The 15,695-nt window shown below is 38.1% G+C and overlaps 1 long non-coding RNA gene across 1 annotated transcript in view; it reads left to right on the top strand.

The window, feature by feature from the left end:
* The window catches only part of LOC149083618 (uncharacterized), a 48,161-nt gene extending 36,943 nt beyond the window's left edge, over positions 1 to 11,218 (top strand). Inside the window, exon 4 of the long non-coding RNA XR_016192917.1 lies at positions 5,185 to 11,218. This is a non-coding gene — a long non-coding RNA (uncharacterized LOC149083618). The remainder of the gene's footprint in view (positions 1 to 5,184) is intronic.
* The last annotated feature ends 4,477 nt before the right edge of the window (positions 11,219 to 15,695 follow it).

A 15,695-nucleotide genomic window follows, 5' to 3' on the forward strand; every position in this document is an offset into this window, starting at 1 on the left:
CGGTTCGAAATATCCAGCAATAAAGTGGCAAACGACAAGTGGAAAATGATTAGAAACAAACTTTCGCATGAAATATTATTATTTATTCAATTATATGGGTTAGTTAATTTTAACAATGGATTAGTATATCTTGGAGCCCTCTATTTGACGTTAGCAGTAAAGATACTGGCTCACCAATTGATGATCAACAACAGTCAACCTGTGCAGCGATCGGACATCCGATGTTGTTAGCTTTTCCGTAAATACCAGAGGAGTTTTCTCAGTTGAGAACCGGAACACCTTGATCAGTTCCTGGGGGGCCTCTCGGTTGAGGGCCGGACCACCTTGCTCAGCTCCGGGGGGCCTCTTGGTTGAGGGCCGAACCACCTTGATCAGCTCCAGGGGGCCTCTCGGTTGAGGGCCGAACCACCTTGATCAGCTCCGGGGGCCTCTCGGTTGAGGGCCGAACCACCTTGATCAGCTCCGGGGGCCTCTCGGTTGAGGGCCGGACCACCTCGATCAGCAATGAAGAACTTTGACTGTGAAGATTGTTTTATATTTTGATTCCGGACCTGCCGGAAAACGGATTCAAATAATGTAGATTATTGCATTTTAACAATTCAGCCTAAGGCCAATAGATACGGTAGTAAGACGGTGAACCGTCCTACTAGAGGGCTTCAGTTGAACAGAACAAGATTAGACGAACGCAATGTGAGAGACAAAGAGGGAGGAATTTATACTCCCCTTTTACAAGAAGTTTGGGACCACATGTCCTCGCATGGCCTTTTCGCCTCAACAAAATTATCGAATTTGCATATTCATGCGTCACTATTATAAACATTACAATTTAATTACATTGGAATCTGGCAACATGACATAATCCGGAGAGCTGATCAGACTCTCCCGATTATGTAAACATTACTAACATAACAATATGAAATGAATTGTTCCGACGGAGGTCTGCAGCCCCCCGCCGAAAATAAGTGAGTACAACACTATTTTCGTATCCGCACAACGAGACTTGCAACAACTCCCCCGGGAAGTTCTTCGATAAAAATAATTTAAACTGGGCTAAGCCTCGCCCAACTATACATATATTGGATCAAACCCCTCCACGAAAATAGCGGCATCGTCGTCATGAGGGGAATTAATTTATGTGGGACATCAGTAGCCCGACCTCTGGCCCGTTCTCGTTCGACAGCCGAAAGACCCCACCCGCCGACTGCCGAACTAATCGAACACTCTGGCCCTTACCGGTTCGCCAGTGGGTCCTCGGGTGGTTTCCGGTAACTGAGAGGTCCCTGGGGTCTAAAATAAGAAGGAATTTCCCACATAACGACAAGACCACCATTAACGTAGAGGGATCGGATCCCGATACGTTACACATCCACCTCAGTGCACCACTTCACGTGATGACAGGCGTATTGTGCGTATGGCAGTGACGGATCGCTCAGCCACATCACGAACCATAGCACAGCACATTCAGTCTGTACCGCATCATCCAGTGTCTGCGCGTACCAATCGACGCCGTTTACAGCAGACTGGTCTGTCTGCAAGACGTCCATTGCTTCGTCTACCCTTGACGCAGAACCACAGACGTCTCCGCCGCCAATGGTGCGATGAAAGAAGGATGTGGACGGCACAATGGAATAAAATTGTCTTTACTGACGAGTCACGCTTCTGTCTGCAACACCACGATGGTCGGATTCGAGTCTGGAGACACCGTGGAGAGAGGATGCTGAACAGCTGCGTTATGCACCGCCACACTGGTCCTGCACCGGGTATTATGGTATGGGGCGGTATTGGATATCACTCTCGCACTCCTCTAGTACGCATTGCCGGTACTTTAAAAAGCCAGCGCTACATCTCCGAGGTGTTGGAGCCAGTTGTCCTTCCTTACCTTCAGGGCTTGCCCACAGCCATATTTCAACAGGATAATGCGCGACCACACGTGGCATGCATTGTCCAAAGGTTCTTCGTCAATCGCCAGATTGAATTGCTTCCCTGGCCAGCTCGCTCTCCGGATCTTTCGCCAATAGAAAACATGTGGTCCATGGTTGCTCAACGATTGACCCAGATTACATCCCCAGCTGCCACACCAGATTAACTTTGGCAACGCGTGGAAGCTGCTTGGTCTGCTGTACCCCAAGAACACATCCAAAGTCTCTTTGAATCAATGCCGAGGCGTCTGGCAGCGGTGATCTCCAACAATGGCGGCTACTCTGGCTACTGATTTTGGCAGGAACCACACTTCACAGAAGTCTATAAATTTAATCATTTGATGCTTGGTCAACATTTTATCTACAAAATGAATATTGTTGCGATATCTCTTGTCTTTCTTGGTGTTGCAATTTGGGTGGCCAGCAGTGTATATTCTTGATTCGTGACATGCCGAAAAATTTAAATCTAGACAAAGGAAATTCTTAAAATTCAAATTCAACACTTTCTCGATGACAGAATAATTTCAATCATATAACATTATTTCAAAGTTTCTCTCCCTCACAATATTTTGCAACACAAGCCTTTTCTTTTTTTAATTTAAGCATCGGAAACAGTGGAGAGAAAAGGGAAAAAAAATAAAATTTTAAAATTGAAAGACAGTCTCAAAATTATTTAACTCTTTATTAACAAAAATGTTTGTAATGTTTCCCTTATTTAAAAAAAAAAAAAAAAAAAAACAGACTCAGAATATGCTGAAGACAAAAATTCGGCTTTTCAAGAATAAAAAAAAATATTCAATGCGTTACGAACAACGAGAGAGAAAGAAAAAAAAAATCTTCCTTTTACATGTACTGGAAGCATTCATGCGGGAACAAGAAAACTGACTCATCAATATGCCGATGATATCTTCGATTATCTGTGCATCATCAGGCGTGTCTCTCTCACAAAAGAAAGAATATATTCAAAAGAACACACATTTTCTCGTTCAATTTAACTCGGAATTTCCCAAAATTTTACGGGAAGAATCAGAAAAATTCAAGGAATTTGTTATTGAGCTGAAAAGATTGAGATGTCAAAGCAAAGCATTTAATATTTTCCAACAAACACATACAGTGTGATGCATAAAGTGTGTCCACTCTATACAAACGATCGATGGTTCAGATCTTGGACATTTTATGAATATCGGACAGAATGATAACACAAGGAGAAAAAAAAATGGAGAACCACGAGATTCATCTCAGCCTTCCACAATAAAATAAAGACAGAAGCTCAATATTTATTTACACGACATCACAATTAAATCTACATTTAGCAAATTACACTTATTAGACATGATTATTCTGGATTAAAAATATGTCGGGCTTATTTGTCAAAGGGGGAAATGTCTCACGACTTTTCCCACTGTGACATTATACTGATGAGTGGCTTTCGCTGTATTTCAGTAATCTTGTCATTCTGTGTCTTCATATCCCTGTACCAAAACTTCGGAATCATAGCTGATTAATCTTTCTATAACATTGTTTTTTTTTTTTTCCTGATTTCTGATCTCGGTCCCCAAGTAGATTTTGCGCATCCATTGATCTTGTAGGTGATATTTTTATATTTTCCTTGATGTTATTTAAGTGAACCGTCCAAAATAACTTTCTATCTATTGTGACCCTGAGGTATTCAATTGTTTCACTGTATTTTATGTTCTGGTTTTGAAGTCTAATGGTTGGTCTCTTGGTTATGTCTTTCCCTCTTTTGCATACTGTATAACTGCATTTTTTGAAGCTGAACTGCAAGCCATATTCCTCCGTCCAAGCTGCATATTTCTCTAATATATCCCTCGTTCTTTCGTTGAAGTGTGAGGCTGATGTTCAGGCTATAACCTACGGCGGCAAATTCGAGAAATGAGTGGTCAAGAAAATTTGACTAGCATAAGAGGAGGCGGCAAAATTTGTGTTGCACACAGGCAGCAAAACTTAATTCACCTCTGATCAGGCCCTTTACAAGGCTGGGAAGACCAGACCACTATACTAGGGCTCGGAGTGAAATTGGGGCTCCACTAGAAAATTAACATTTCTTTTACATAATATTCCTTTCAGTGGTGTTCCCAAAAAAAGTCGGTCCTGAGAAAACACGCTACAGCCCTGCGTCTGATTAAAATAGGATGGCAGGTTGCATGATCTAAGATATGAGCAACAGAAGTCATACTCGCTGGGTATCGCCAACAGTTGGAACATTAGCGAGACTTGCGTTAAGCCTCTTGAATTTTTTATAGCTGAACTCTGTGTTGCTGTCGTCCCAGCTAGTTTTTGAATGGGTGGAAAAGAGGAGCAAAGAAGACCAGTGAGTTTCAGGCATATTTACTCATTTCCTTGCGAGGAAACCGAATAAGTTATAAGTGGCACTCGTTACATGCAGTATTTTGAAGTGCGTTTGATGCAGGTGAACAGTGGTTGGTTCTCAAACTTTTGTGACCCCCATGGCTCCCTTGCCCTAGTTAACAATGATCTGCACCTACCCAGAATAGTCTAACTAAGAACCACTTTAAAGCATCAAAGCAGCACACATTAATATTACCAACTTGTCACAACGGTCTTGACAAAAATTGGTGACTCCCCTCCCCTTGGAGCCGCGACGCATACTCTGAGAACCACCTTCCTAAAGATATGCAGAGAGCGTGCAAACACCTTGAAATGCTTGCCTATCCGCAAAAAAAGGATGAGTAAAAAGCGTGGGTGAATACGGGATTGGGGGGGGGGGGAATGCAATCACCCTATCACCCGCTCAATCAACACGAGTGATATATTGATTGAGTGGGTGACTGAGTGAACGATCTAGTGAGTGAATGAGCAACCTAGAGTGATCTAGTGGGTGAGCAAGTGACCGATTGAATGACCTAGCAAATGAATAAAACTCAATGACTCATTTGCTCACTAAATGACAATGATTCCTTTACTCACTTGTTCAACCACTTGTTTGCTCACTTACTCACCTACCACTTAATTCTTCATCAGCTGATTCTTTCATATCAAATTTTTTCCGTGAATTTTCGGGATAGCATAGGCGGAAGGGGAAATGGGGCAATTGCTCGCATAGGCAGGAGGGCACAGGTAGAAATTAACCCCTCCCCTTCTGTGTAAGGAGGAGAGTCTGATGGAAGTGCATGTTTTCTCATTGGGACAGGCTTTCCAAATGGACCCTCCTGTTCAATCCAGGACGTATGATTATAGTACATAAATTAATATAAGTTTCTTATTTTATTTATTTCTTGAACAGGAGCTGGCTGGACAAGACAAAACGCCACCTTCAACTTCGGTTCAGACTTGCGTGACCCTCAAAAAACATTCTTTACCCAACATCTGTGGGAACTGCTTTTTGGAATCAAACTGGTACTGTTTTTTGTCTATCAAATTCATATTTTCTTCAGTGTTTTGAACATTGTGTGATCGTGTTATTTCGGTTATCACCACTGGATAAATTTGTGATTGAACAATACAGTACCCTTCTTTTGGGTGTGTTTGTATTTTGTGACATCAACTGTGTAAATACCTCTGATGTTTATGTATTTTTTGTGATGATGTAGCATAAAACTGAATCCGACCAGCCGCCAAGAGAATCGGAGGCAGTGGTCGTTCTTTGTCTCTCGTATTGTTTTGAGTTATAAATTCACTGGTGTCCTATACCACACAGGACTTCAAGGTAAATGATAGGGTCATTCTAGGAAAGGGAAGTAGGTAAAACTTTCTGTTTTAACACTTGGAGGGACTGACTGGGCCGAAATGAATATAATCATTTATTTCATTATACCTGTGTGCATAGCTGCCAAGTCTCTTGAATTTTAGCTTTATCTCTGGATCTCCCGAAAACTTAAATCTCCCAAATTTTTACAAAAGTCACAAAAATCCTTAATTGTCCTTAAAAATTCCCTACTTCATTTAAAAAGAATCCCCACCCTGAAAACAATCCCTAAGGAATATGGGGCATTTCTTGTGGGATAAAAAATCTTTGTCTGCTTCTTTCCCCTTTCGAAATGACGTCACGCGTCATAAATGGGATAATAGTGGGAAATTCCTTATTTAAGGAAGTTTTATAAAACCTCTAGACAAACAACTTTTCTTGTTACTATCAATTGTGCAGTGAAACAGCTTAGCAGCCAATAGTCCTGGATAATAATTGAAGATTATATTGACGTACATGTGATCAAAACTTCCTCTTTTGAAGTTACGTACATGTGATAACAATATGAATACTGATAAGCGAAAAAATATTTAATTTTAAAGATACTTATTCCGATGAGTTTCCTTTCATCAAACGTTCCAGAAAAAGGCTGACTTTTTCTTTTTTGTACAAAGTTGTGTTAAGGACATGTCAGTCTTTCCACCATGACCGGTTTTTATCACCCATGTGAAATCAAAAAACATTCAAGCAAGTGTCACGAAAAGCCAGTCTTTAAAAATTGATGTTCATCTTCCGATGATTTTTGGGGTCATTTGCGCAGAATGTTTGCTCATATTGTTTCTGATTGAACACAATATATTTTTTTTAGATCACCGTTGAAGTTTTGGCCTCCAATTTCACTTGTTTTTTGCGTAGAGATTTTATTCCCTATGCTTCAACTTTTTGTGTGAGAAATCCCTTTTGTATTAGGGAGATTTTTACGTGGACCTGTATTTTATACTAAAATCACTCTAATTTTCATTTTCAAAAGTTGGCAGCTATGTACCTGTGTTGAACAATGAATTTTAAGCTTAGGGTGGAGTACCCTAATTAAGTTAATAACAGTGTATCTACCTATATACACATAGTTTAAGTTTAAAAAAATTGGTGCTCAAAAGAAATTTCAATCGTTGTACTGTTGATATTTGGCTTCGTTGACTAATGAGTTTGCCGGCCACTGTCTTAGATCATTACATATTCAGGGCTCCTACTTTTTTTACCAAATCCTATCGACAAAATTTGTGTAATTGATTTTAATTGAGCAGGAAATCATTGATATATTGTCAAATATTACAAATGTTGGAGAATTCAATTAATGATTTTGCCAAAGCAGAAATTGTATCATTTTTAAGGTTATTTGGGGGGGGGGGAAGGTGCATGTGGACCATTTGGTTGATTTAATTTTTCATTTGCTTAGTTTGAGGGTTCAACAAGTAGGTTAGTCATTAAAAGCTTCTGTCTGGATGGAAAAATAATTTTGTATTTATTACTTCATGGTCTTGGACAGTAACTAACATTCATCATTCAAAATTACGGTGCAAATAGATAAAACAACGGTTTGCATTTCAAAGCAGTTGGATACATAGACCTATTCTAGGTTTGGTGATTCTGATGCTGCCCCATAGCATTCAGTTGTCTTCTGTATTTTTAAGACATGAAGAGGCATAAACGATATTTGCAATGTGCTCAGCAAAGAGCTAGAAATAGAAGTGCTTCATTGTCAAAAATGATTACACTGGCATTGAACAGTAAAATTTAAAACATGATGAACAACACAATAAAACTATCTAGTTCATCTTGCCTTATTTACATCGGATCTTGTAAGCTACACATTTTGCACTGACTCTCCTTCGAGACCACTTTCAAAAGCATTCTTAAAAAAAACGTACGTCTTTAAAATTTGCTGTGCATTGTGGAAGAGAGTTGACAAGCTCTGCACTTTAGAAGACTCCAAAAATGAATGTAATATATATGAGGATAAACAGCAAAGAATTATCTGTGGTTGTTAGTGCGCTGTTTTGGCCAAAAATTGGTTTGTAACCAAGTCATTTATCATTTTGCTTTGGCTTGAGTCAATCTTATAGGATTCTGAAATAGTGCTATGAAAAAAAAGTTAATTCAAAAATTTTTTTTGCAAAAAAATGTTTTTTTTGAGATTTTCCCCATTATGCTATGATTCTCTTGTCTAAGAAGGTTATCCTTCCCCATCCTACTTTTTCTCATTTTTTGAGTGGGAGCCCTGTATATTGTAACTCCTATCGTGTGTTGAGCGATATTATGGAATTAGTTCTGCAATTGCGTATTGCACTTTATTACTCATTGTATCGGGCGGTATTGTGGAATTTTTCTACTTAGAGTATTGTGCTTTATATATTTTGTAATTCTTATTGAGAGGTATTGTGGAATTTATTGTGCATCGTGTATTGCGCGTTATGTATTGTAAATGATATTGGGCAGCATTGTGGAATTTGTTGTGCATTGCACGTTATTACTGTACCTTAAACTGGGTGGTATTGTGGAATTATTTTGTGCATCGTGTATTGCGTTCTATTGGTTTTTTTTTTTCGTGTGGTAGGCAATATGTTGGAATTTGTTTCATGCTTTATAACGTATTGTAACTCATACTAGGTGGTATTGGCGTGGTCAAAAATGGCTAAAAATCTGCTTACGTAATACTTTAATGACCCCTTAATGTAACTCTTATTCTGTTTTATTTTTTCGCGTGGTGGGCGATATTTTGGAATTTGTTGTGCATCGTGTATTGCACAATATTATGTATTGTAACTCATATTCGGTGGTATTGTGGAATTTTTTGTGCATCGCGTTTCATTGCTTTATTTTTTTTCGTATGATGGAAGTTGTTCATTTCGTATTGCACTTTATTACTTATTTTAATATTCTGCATTTGCGTATTGCAATTTATTACTTATTGAAGCTCTTATTTTGCTTCGTGTATTGCGCTTTATTTTTTTGCGTGTTCGGCGGTATTGTGGAATTTTTGTCCATCGCGTATTGCGCTTTATAACATATTGTGGAATATTTCAGTATTTCGCTTTATTGCTTTGTTTTCGTATGTTGGGCGTTCATTTCGTATTGCACTTTATCACTTATTTTAATATTCTGCATTTGCGTATTGTAATTTATTACTTATTGAAGTTTGTATTGCGCTTTATTTTTTCCGCGTGTACAGCAGAATTTTGTCCATCGAATTATTGTGGAATTTTTGTCCACCGCGTATTGCGCTTTATAACATATTGTAACTCATACTGGTGGGTATTGTGGAATTTTCAGTATTGCTTTGTTTTCATATGTTGGGCAATATTGTGGAATTATTGAGCATCGCGTGTTTCGTGGTATTGTGGGATTTTCCAATATCGCATATAGTGCTTTGTTGCTTTATTTTTTCGTGTGTTGGGTGGTATTGGGGAATTTGTTACGTATTGCGCATTGTGTTATGTATTTTAACTGATTTTGGGCGGTATTGTGGAATTTCTGTGCATCGCGTATTGTTTTATTTCTTCGTATGCCTGGTGGTATTATGGAATTTCTTCTGCATTTGCGTATTGCACTTTACTTATTGAAACTCGTGTTGAGTGGTATTGCAGAATTATTGTGCATCGCGTGTTGTGCTTCATTGCTTTGTTTTTGTATGTTGGACAGTATTGTGGAATTTTCGCATATTGCGCTTCATTGCTTTATTTTTTCGCGTGTTGGGCGATATTTTGCAATGTATTGCTGGTTTTTTATGTATTGTAACTCATATTGGGTGGTACTGTGGAATGTTTGGGCATCGCGTATTGCACTTTATTTTTTCGTATGTTGGGCAGTATATAGAATCTTTTGCGTATTCCACTTTATTACTTATTTTAACTTACATTGTGCTGCGGTGTTGAATTTTTGTGTAATTTTTCATTTATTGCTTTTTTTTTTGTATGTTGAGCGGTACTGTGGAATTTTTGTGCATCGCGTATTGAGCTTATTTTTCCGTGTGTTGGTCGATATTTTGGAATGTATTGCATGTTACTATGTATTGTAACTCATATTGGTCGTATTGTGCATATGCGTATTGCACTTTATTACTTACTGTACCTCTTATTGGGCGGTATTGTGCTTTATTTTTTTGTGTGTTGAGTGATATTTTCGAATGTATTCAGTTATGAGTTGTAACTCACATTATGAGATTTTTGTACGTCGCGTATTGTGCTTCATTGCTTTTTTTTTCTTCTTATGCTGAGCGGTGGAATTTGTTGTACATCGTGTATTGTGCACTATTATGTATTGTAACTCATATTCAGCAGTTTTTGTGCATCACGCTTCATTGCTTTAATTTTTTTTCGTATGTTGGGCGGTATTGTGGAAGTTGTTCATTTCGTATTGCAATTTATTACTTATTGAAGTTTGTATTGCGCTTTATTTTTTCCGTGTGTACAGCAGAATTTTGTCCATTGAATTATTGTATAATTTTTGTCCATCGCGTATTGTGCTTTATAACATATTGTAATTCATACTGGCGGGTATTCTGAAATTCTTCATTATTGCGCTTTATTGCTTTGTTTTCGTATGTTGGGCAGTATTGTGGAATTATTGTACATCGCGTGTTCGGTGGTATTGTGGAATTTGTTGCGTATTGCGCGTTATTATGTATTGTAACTGATTTTGGGCTGTACTGTGGAATTTTTGTGCATCAAGTATTGTGCTTTATTTTTTCGTATGTTGGGTGGTATTATGGAATTTCTTCTGCATTTGCGTAGTGCAATTTATTACTTAATGAAACTCGTGTTGGGTGGCATTGTAGGATTATTATGCATCGCGTGTTGAGCTTCATTGCTTTATTTTTTCGCGTGTTGAGCAATATTTTGCAATCTATTGCTGGCTTTTATGCATTGTAACTCAATTGAGCGGCACTGTGGAATTTTTGTGCATCGCGCTTTATTGCTTCGTATGTTGGGCGGTATTATGGAATTTGTGGTGTATTGCACTTTATTACTTATTTTAATTTACATTGGGCAGCGTTGTTAAATTTTTGTGAAATTTTTCGTGTATTGTGCTTTACTTTTTTTCGCGTGTTGGAATTTGTCGTACATAGTGTATTTTTCTTTATGTAATGTAACTCATATTGGGTGGTATTGTGGAATTTTTCTATATGGTGTATTGCGCTTCATTGTTTCCTATGTTGGTAGGTATTGTGGAATTTATTCTGCATTTGCGTATTGCAATTTATTACTTATTGAAGCTCGTATTGTGCTTTATTTTTTCGCGTGTTCGGCAGTATTGTGGAATTTTCGTCCATCGCGCATTGCACTTTATAACGTATTATAACTCGTACTTGGTGGTATTGCGGAATTTTTTGTGCATCATGTAATGCGCTTTATTTTTCACGTGTTGGATGGTATTTTGCCATGTATTGCGGATTATTATGTATAGTAACTCATATTCTGCAGTATTGTGGAATTTTTGTGCATCGCGTATTGCGCATCATTGCTTTATTTTTTTTCGTATGTTGGGGGTGTATGATGGAAGTTGTTCATCTCGTATTGCATTTTATTACTTATTTTAATATTCTGCATTTGCGTATTGCAATTTATTACTTATTGAAGCTCGTATTTTGCATCGCGTATTGAGCTTTATTTTTTTGCGTGTTCTGCGTAATTTTGTCCATCACATATTGTGCTTTATAACATATTGTAATTCGTACTGGCGGGTATTGTGGAATTCTTCAGTATTGCGCTTTATTGCTTTGTTTTCGTATGTTGGGCAGTATTGTGGAATTAATTGTGCAACGCATATCGCGCGCAAAATTTTTTCGCGTGTTCGGCGGTATTGTGGAATTTTCCAATATCGCGTATAGTGCTTCGTTGCTTTATTTTTTCGTATGTTGGGCGGTATTGTGGAATTTGTTGTGCATCGCTTATTTTTTCGCGTGTTGGTGGATATTTTGAAATATATTGTGCGTTATTATGTATTGTAACTCATATTGGGTAGTACTGCAGAATTTTTGTGCATCACGTATTGCGCTTTATGTTTTCAGGTGGTTGTTTGGAATTTATTCTGCTTTTGCACATTGCAATTTATTACTTACAATACCGCGTAATGTGAGGTACAATATGTTATGTATTGTAACTCATATTGGGGGTGGTATTGTGGAATTTATTGTGCATATGCGTATTGCACTTCATTACTTACCGTATCCCATATTGGGCGGTATTGCGCTTTATTGCTTTATTTTTTTGCGTGTTGGGTAATATTTTGGAATGTATTGAGTTATGGGTTGTAACTCAACATTGTTCGATTTTTGTGCATCGCGTATTGCTCTTTACGTATTGTGAGATGTCTCGGTTCATTACGTATTGCAACGCGTATCGTGTGCTGGGCGATTTTGTGGGATTTTTTGCGCATCGCGAATTGCGCTTTATTGCATATTCTGTCTTTGTTCAGTAGGGCATATCCTATTGGGTGGTATTGTTGAATTTTTGTGCATTTTACCAGACCTGCCAACTCTCCCTATTTGGCAGAAAATTGGATTTCACGTTGCCGTGGCGTCAATAATTACCTTAGTCGTTAGGGAAAACACCAGTAGAAGACAGCCGTAAAAAAAAAATCTCTGACCGCATTTAAGCAACCGGCAAAGACGCGACTTTGCCGATAAATGCTACGGAAACAATCATTTATCAGGGGCATGACCTTCGTTGCCGAAATTCCTGTATAATCGTTATTGTATTCCATTAACAGCCGCGCGGTAAACGTTTTTTCGTCCGCAGCTTTGTAATTTGAATTTTTTTTAATCGTTTCTTCCGATTAAACATCTTCAGAAAGAAAATATAAAACTTTCAGCTATATACAGCTAAATATAAAGCTTTAAAGAATTCATATATCCAAGATTATCAATCACTGATAGCATCCACGAAAGGAAACACATACTTTATCAACAGTATGTAGATGTGATTTCTCTATTCTGCATGGAAAGACTGGCATAGAATTATTCTTCTCAGGGGCAATGCAGAACGTGCCTGGGGTGGGTGGTGGTAAGAAAAAACTTTTTTTTGATCGAGTCTGAGTGTCGAGGAGGGGAGGTACCCCCCCTCGAGAATTTCTGGATTTCAAAAGTTGGCACGTCTGATTTTACATATTGTGAGATGTTTCGGTTCATTGCATATTATAACTGTGGTGGTGGGTGATATTGTGGAATTTATTGTGCTTTATTACATATTGTAACTTGTATCACGTGTTAGGCGATATTTTTGGATTTTTGGTGCATCACGTATTGCGCTTTATTATTGTGGAATTTTTGGGCATCGTGTATTATGCATTATGTATTGTAACCCGTATCGGGCGGTATTGCGGTTTATTTTTTAATGTTAGATGTCTTTGTTCATTACGTATCGTGTGTTGGGCGATATTGTAGAAACAGTTGTGCATCGCATATTGTTCTTTATAACCTTTGCCGATGATACAATAATTTTTTCCACTTTATTTCAAGTTACATAAATCATATATTAAAAATAATATGGTACGCAGGGATGCCATAACATATCTGCTCGTGTTGCTAAAGCAATGCCAATCACCATTTGAACATAGCTCAAATATTGCACTGAAATCGCTTTTTTTTTTAAATTAAAATTTTTGAAGACATATCCATGGGATCCTTTCCTTGTGAAGAGTTGCATTGCTGTAGCTCTTTTTGTTTGCAAGTCATTTCAGGTCCAAGGGACTTTCTCATACACCCTATATGTCCATTAAGCATGAGAAAATGAGCATTATAAAATCTCAATTCCACAACGGTAATAGACTTGAGACAGTAAGTTTCATCGCTGATTTCAGACGGATCTCAACCCTTTGAGTGGCATTGACAAGATACCTCGCCTTCTTATTTTAGCATTGGCATTTTGAAAGTTAATCCCTCTCTCAGTGGAACACTTTCCCAATACCAGCGGTTCTCAACCTTTTTTGATTAGCGAACCCTCTTTAGTAAAAAAAATTCTATGGCGGAGTCTCGCAGACCCATTTTTAATTATCCATCAAAATTACTGATTTATTTTTACTATAAAAAAATAATTATAAATATTTTTAAAAATTTTACTGGTTTTTTTTTTTTAATTATTCCTCGAGTGGTCTATTTCAATGGTTCCCTTGCCTAATTCATGATTCGTAGGCGGCTCTTCAGGATAGATTAATAGATATTTTCCCGTATAAAAGAACTTCTTAAAAGCATAAACAAATCAATATCTCAAGCTTGCCACGACACCCCACATAAGGGGGTCGTGGCATAGTCTGCCCCTAGAAACAGCGACGCACACTTGGAAAAAGCTGATCTATACCCATTACTTTATATACTCATTTACTGCTGAAAATCATAAGGAAGCTTATTGCCATTATGCCGTGTAAGGGGTTAAAAGGCATCAATCGATGTAGTTAAAAAGTACAAAAAAAAAGTCGCTGAGAAAATAATAAATACGATAATGGCATAGATTTGTTATCCGAAGTTTTTACCGCAAAAATAAATAAATATACTACAGAATCTTTTATTCCAGTGCTGTTATTAAAATTCAAAGCTTAACATAAGTTTAAATAAACAAATACAGACATAGAAACAAGTATTAAAAAAAACAACCTAGTGAAATGAGATGCTGTATATTGAGATTCAAAGAAAAAGGAGAAATGGTTCGACGTTTGTTTTTTTTTTTTTTCATTTTCCTCGACTTCTGGCAGTGTGAGAATTTGTGAAGGAAAATAAATATACGTAATTGTCTTCAAATATATAAGAAGAAAAGATACACAACGTTTTAATTATCACCGTGAAGTTATCGTCCAAAACAATGTTTCTCCACCGCCGGACCGCGGCCCAGTACTGCGCCGTGACATCAATCATATCGGGCCGGTATATTCATTACCCTTTCATTTTTCAAGCATTTCCACGAATAACTAATTGGTTTATTTCACCCTCCCAGAACAAAGGCTTGTAGCCGCATTTGTAAATTATAAGAATTTGGAGGATCCCTTATCGCACTGAAAATCCTTCATTTTGTTGCAAGGCCCAAAGGAAGGGGAAAAATGTCTCTGGTCCTCCCCTCCCACCTCGAAATTAATATTTTTAATTGTATTTTTTCTCTCCGTATTTTCGAGTATCCGTCTTCATGAGACTCGAACAACACACCATCGGTACAAAATGTTTTTCCATACTCAGTTCCTTTTCCCCGAAAATATCCTACTCCTTCAGGGCTCGGTTGACAACTAGATGACAACAATGCCATGAGAAAACTCTGTATCCCACCTTCCTTGGAGACTGAAAAAACATCTGTGCTACAGTGACCAAGCTGCATAACTTCAAAGGGGCTTCTTTTTTTTCCCTCGGAACCAAATATTTCTATAGGGACAGGGAAAAAGTCGTTTTGCAGACCCATTCAACACATGCATTCAATTAACAATATTGAAGCAGTCGGTCTTTTTTACTCAGCGGAAAGAGAGCCGCTGATAGCATGCAATTAGTGTGCGGCTAAAATTCCCCGGCTGTTTTCTTGAATAGATATACAGTATACCACACACACGAGGGGGGAAAAAAATCGTTTCTGCTGTACAGCAATACGGATTCCTATGCTGGACTCAACTAGATGCTGGTCACCCGGGGAAAGCGCGCATTTTGACGCCGCCTTGTAATGTTGAAGGTGAGGTTTCAGAATGAAATTTGTGTCCCCTCCGAGTCTAGCTCGCGGGATACGAAACCCGTCTGCTCCCTTCCAGGGCCAAGTGATTTTTTCTGAGGCCCTACCAGGCAAATTCTTTAAAATTTCAACCAGATCTCATTTTTGAGGTGCCCATGCCTTAAGGCGGCCCTGGCTGGACTTCCTATGGTGTGTAAATTTTTTTTCCGCTCAGTGTCTGTCGGATGACCAGCTGCATGTAGAGAATCGAACCATTCCCTGCCGTTCGTGTAAGATTGAACTTTATATCGGATAGTAGTAATCACAAATTTGCTCGATTGGAATAATGAAACACTCTTATGTGAGCAAAGAAATGCTTAAGAGTTGTTTTTTTTCAAAGTTCAAAGGATTTCATAGTGACATATTGATGAACTA

Source organism: Pholcus phalangioides, unplaced genomic scaffold (assembly GCF_987345545.1).
Source record: "Pholcus phalangioides strain wild (caught in Gottingen) unplaced genomic scaffold, Ppha-v1.0 ptg000008l_1, whole genome shotgun sequence".
Taxonomy (NCBI): Eukaryota; Metazoa; Arthropoda; class Arachnida; order Araneae; family Pholcidae; genus Pholcus; species Pholcus phalangioides.